This window comes from Culex pipiens, chromosome 3, assembly GCF_016801865.2.
Source record: "Culex pipiens pallens isolate TS chromosome 3, TS_CPP_V2, whole genome shotgun sequence".
NCBI lineage: Eukaryota > Metazoa > Arthropoda > Insecta > Diptera > Culicidae > Culex > Culex pipiens.
In genome coordinates, this window is record NC_068939.1 from 29,017,177 (window position 1) to 29,023,176 (window position 6,000).

Genomic DNA, 6,000 nt, shown 5'->3' on the forward strand with positions numbered 1-6,000 from the left:
GTCATTGTATCAGCCAACACACGTGTATTTTTCACAAAGCCGCGAAACAGAACAAGTATTTTTATAAGTGCGTGAATAACAATCGGTCGTTGAAGCTCAAAAAATGTGAGAACAATATCGCGTCGTGGTTAAGTGATAATAAGGCGAAGAAAGTAGACGACGATCCCGCATGAAGAATATAGCGGAAATTATGTGTTAATTGCACAATGGATGAAGGTTTGAAGTTGACACTATCAAAAGGGAATGGTAAGATGCAATAGTAATATTGCTAGGTTTGGTAGTGTCAAAAGGTAAGATCAAGAAATAAGGATTATATGAACCTATATTGTCATAACTATTGTATTCACTGAAAATTCTATCCACTTTCTACCCCCAATGTGTCCTGCACTGGGGGTGCCTGGGGTAACTTCGAGTTGACCTGGGCCGCCCGAGGAATTATGTCGTAGGTGGTTCGTGTACTTCTCACTCACCTCTCCTCGCGGCAAGGTTTTCCGTAGGTCTACACTCGAACATGCAACATGGGACAGCATGAATCTTCAGCTGAAGCCGGACGAATGTATTCCGAAATTACAGAATTACAGAATCCTGAGATATTCAATAAAAACCAAAAAAGCTCCGCGGATTTTTGTCACTTTACATACGAAAGAAGTTTCAATTTTGTCGTGCTATCTTGTCACTCCCTGAAAATTGATGTAAGTGCGACAATTGGCCAAAGGGATTGCAGGTCAGGATGCGTTTGACGCACGTACAAGTAAGACTAACGTAAACATTTGTAATTATAACTCGGGACTCCAGCAACCAATTTCAACCAAACTTCGGGGCAACACACTGAATGGTCAACCAAACAAATCGTGATATTCATTGTTTACATTGCGTGCTCTCGTTTTTGTTTATTCAAGGTCAAACATTAAAACGCGTTTTTCTCGGAACGTCGAAATGGCGGGTGCGACAAGATAGTACGACAGCGTCGAATTACTCTCATTTTTTTTTCTCTCGCAGAGAAACGGTTTCCTACTACACCTGGTGCCGACTAGTGTCGGTATAAAAAGCAAGGTACGCTTGAAATTTGGAATCGATGTTTTGAAAGTATGCGCGCTAGAGTGGTTCATTTTTTTTTCAGGATGAACTTTTAAAACTTATCAGGTATCACAAAACTCTCTAAAAATTCGCATATTTTTTAGATTTTTTATTTTTGTATTTGGATGAAAAAATATCTATGCATTCCCTATGCCAAAAGAAGCCATTTTGCATCTTATGCTTTTTTTCCATACAAGGCCCCAAACAATTTTGCATGCTGGTCATACAAAATGGATCTCAAAATTTCTGGGCTTTTGTAGAAAGAAATGTACCGTCATCAGGGGTGACATTGGGTCTGGGGGTGCGATTGGGTCATACAAATTTCAGTATATTTGTATGACCCAATAGGGTGTAATATAATTGTATGGAAAAAAATAAAGTTGTCCAAATTTAGCGAGCACAGCAATTTTTCAGTTCCTCTTGGGGTCCTAAACAACTCCCCAAAGTTTGGGAACGATTGGTTTAGTCCTCACTTTGCGCAAAGCGATTTAATTTTCCATATAAATTTATATGGGAAAACCCTTTTTTTGGATTTTGATATTTATAAAATCCACGTTTCACGCTGCACTAAAATCAGATTCATATTCGGATGCTCTGGAATGTGCTCTACAACTTTTCCGAAGAAAGTATGGTGCTAACTTGCTCCTTAAAAAAGATACAGCGTGTTCAAAACTCGTCTAAAACGTGTTTTTGCCTTCCTCACCTCACTGAGGCAAGGCTATAAAATCACTCGAAAAATGAACTTCTTAAATACGACTCCTAGATATACCTTCACGTATACCTATCGACTCAGAAACAAATTCTGAACAAATGTCTGTGGGGATGTGTGTAGACATGATTTTTTTTCCACACGATTATCTCAGAACTGGCTGAACCGATTTTGGCCGGATCCACCTTATTCTGTTCGTTTAGGGGTCCCCTAAGACCCTATTAAATTTTATTCTGTTTAATGAAGTACTTTTAAAGTTATGCCAAGAAAAAGTTTTTTTGTAGCTGCAAAAAAGGGTCATTTTTGCATAACCTCAAAGGCCGGATCTTTTTGCTTACGCGCGAGAGTCGCGCAGCATGCGTAGGGATTTTGGTCCACGCGGGGGATTGGCAGCCACACCCCCTTGCAAGCGTATCGCCCGGTTGCCACATTGCTTAAGCGTCTCTTCTGTAAAAATCTGTATTAATTATGTTGCTGCATCATTTTGTATATTGTACCTATATATATTGTATTTTGTATAATTGAAAATTGCTGTTCAAGTAAAGTAAATAATTATAAAAAATAAATGAAAAATAATTAAAAAAAACTCTTAAATTAATTTGTAAATACAACCTAAAATACAACATGAATGCGAGGAAGGCACCAACCACCTTAAGGTGGATTAAGTAACGTTTTTTGCTCGAAAATCACGTTTTAGACGAGTTTTGAGGACGCTGTACCTTCTTTCAGGGACAAGCTAGCACCATACTCTCTTCGGGAAAGTTGTAGAGCACCTTCCAGAGCATCCGAATATGAATCCGGTTTTAGTACAGCGTGAAACGTGGATTTTATAAATATCAAAATCCTAAAAAATGTTTTTTTCCATACAAATTTATATGGAAAATTTAATCGCTTTGCGCAAAGGGAGGACTAAACCAATCATTCCCAAACTTTGGGGAGTTGTTTAGGACCCCAAACGGAACTGAAAAATTGCTGTGCTGGAAAATCGATTTTGTTATTACACCCTAATGACCCAATCTCACCCCCCCCAGACCCGATGTCACCCCTGATGATGGTACGATAAAATTTTTGAACTTTTTCTTTAAAAAACAAGTTTCGGAAAAAAAAATCACAAAAATATAGTTTTACCGTATTTATATCAATGGAATTAACTTTTATACAGTGGATTCTCTGGCTGTCGATCTTCTCGATATCAATATTGCTCCAGCTGTCAATAAAATTTTCAGTCCCTTCAAGAAGATTGCTTTGATTTTTCGTCGTATTATTTGATAACTCCCTCTCTCGACGGTCCCTTTAATATCGACAACGAGAGAGTCTACTGTATTGTTGATATCAGATGTTTTTAAGTATATTCAAAGTTATTGATTTTTGAAAGGCTTTCTTGCAAAACAGTTCAAATTGTTTCCTTTTCTAAATTTACAGTTTTCTCATAGAATAATCAAACAAATATTGGAAAATTGTACACCAAAATGTTGGAAATATTTTTTCTTATCTGAATCTAGCAGAAGTTTTATTTAAATGCTGATTTTGAAGGTAAAAAATCATTTTTCAAAAAATCATAGATTTGCGCAACTTGTTTTGCGTGTTTTTTAGCTTTTCTGCAAAACTTCTGACGAAAATGGCTCTGCAATTATTATTTCATCGATAGAGAATTGAGGTTTTGCAGCGCGACTGTGTTTCAAATGTAGGTGGCGCCAAAATGAGGTTACTTGCCAAAAATCGTATTCCTTTCAGCTAGATTGAAGAACAAAATCGCTTATTTCTCATGATTCCCTGCATCAATCTTCATGAAACTGGTTGCAAAAGACGAGAAAAATTTTTTGCTTTAAAATAATGAACATCAACTTTTGGGCGCGCAAAAATTTGTGACCTTTTTCTTTAAAAAACATGTTTTGGAACACGAAAAAATTAGTTTCCCTGTATATATCAGGGAAATAACCAGTTATATAGTTGATAACAGATGTGTTAACGTATATTCAACAATTTTTATTGATTTTTGACAGACTTTCTTGCCAAATAGTCCAAATTACTATCTTTTTCTAAATTTACAGTTTTCTCATAGAAAAATCAAACAAATATTGGAAAGTTATACACCAAATTGTTGGAAATAATTTTTCTCATCTGAATCCGGCATAAGTTTTATAAAAATGTTGATTAGGAAGGAAAAAACACATTTTTTCTAAAAATCATAGGCTTACGCTATTTGTTCATAGGTGGCGACACGCGTCTTTTAGCTTTGCTGCAAATTCTCTATTTGCTATCATAACAAAATTTGTTAGAGAATTTGCAGCAAAGCTAAAAGACACATGTTGCCACCTATGAACAAATAGCGTAAACCTATGATTTTTTGAAAAAATGTGTTTTTTCCTTCATAACCAACATTTTTATAAAACTTATGCCGGATTCGGATGAGAAAAATTATTTCCAACAATTTGGTGTATAACTTTCCAATATTTGTTTGATTTTTCTATGAGAAAACTGTATATTTAGAAAATGATAGTAATTTGGACTATTTGGCAAAAAAGTCTGTCAAAAATCAATAAAAATTAATGAATATACGTAAACACATCTGTTATCAACTATATAACTGTTTATTTCCTAGATATATACAGGGAAACTCATTTTTTCGTGTTCCAAAACATGTTTTTTAAAGAAAAAGGTCACAAATTTTTGCGCGCCCAAAAGTTGATTTTCATTATTTTTCTCGTCTTTTGCAACCAGTTTCATTTAGAGTGATGCTGGGAACAATGAGAAATAAGCGATTTTGTTCCTCACCAGCAGAAAGGAATACGATTTTTGGCAAGTAACCTCATTTTGGCGCCACCTACATTTGAAACATAGGCGCGCTGCAAAACCTCAATCCATGCTCAGCACTTGTCAAAATAAACAAATCGAAAAAAAAACTTGAGTTTACTATGATGAAATTTTTCATCGGGAAACCCATAACGCCGCTACGATTCCAAAGGGTAAACTCGTAACGCAGCCATAAGATTTGATGACTTTTGTTCGGACTGCTCCCTCTGGATTACTCTGTGGTCCAGACTCGATTATCCGAAGGCCTCGGAAAAATTTCACTTCGGATAATCGAAACTTCGGATAATCGAATCACTCGAATAATTTTTGTTTGTCGAGCTTAGGTATGACCCCTTAACTACGCTAAAATGATTTAGAATTTTTAAATCCAAGATGACGGCCAAAATAGCGGTGATGCAAAATTGAAAAAATGCATTTTATTTTTTAATAGGCAATCAACTACTCAAATTTGACTAAAATGGGGTCGTAGAACTCAAATATTATGTTAAAAACAAGAAAATTAAAAAATACGAAAACGATTTTTTTTAGTTCGTGATTCGATTATCCAAAGTCCCATACAAACCTTCGGATAATCGAACTTTGGATAATCGAGGCTTCGGATAATCGAGTCTGGACTGTATCTCAGCAATTAATAGTCAAATTAGAAAATATATTTTGGAAATTATGAAATCAGGTGTTACTGTCACTTAAAATTCACTTGTATTTGAAAAGAGATTTCAAATTTAATTTAAAAAAATAAGCCTTATTATTAAATAAAGCCACTAAAATCAATTCAAACTTACCATTTCTTTATCGTTTAACCTAGTAATGACGATATCCCCTTACATCAAACGATGTCAAGGTCGCGTTCCTGGTGCCGTTGTTTCCGAATCGACGGTGCATTAAGTTCACCAACACCGTCAGCGATGGGGAACAGATCTGAGGTGGTGTTTGTGATTGTAGTGGGTGACATGCATCCTTTTCAAAGAGCCCACAAATGAAAATAGAGAGCGCGATATGCGGCTGTTTTTCCCGCACCCAAGTTCGGCACAGCACGTGGAGTCCTTAGAGAGGAGATTTGAGAGAGTTGGACGAGGAAATTTGTTGGGAAATGGAGGAAATGAAAGCTCGCTCTCGTTTGAGAGAATGTCAATTTTTAGGATTAGTGAGAGGCTGGTTGAAAGTTTTAAGCTGTATTTGTTAAAGCACAGTAGGTCCTCAAAATGTTTGGTTTTCAGTTCCCAAGTTAATAAAAAGTTGCATGCATCAAATCAAGTGACAGAATTTGATGTATAGCAAACTTAATTGACAAATGACAGATTTTATAACTTACCATTGAGTTTCTCTAAAACAGGAGCATTCACTAATTAAATCACTAAAAACTTATCTGAAATTCACTTTCAACAAACGCTTTTCATTAT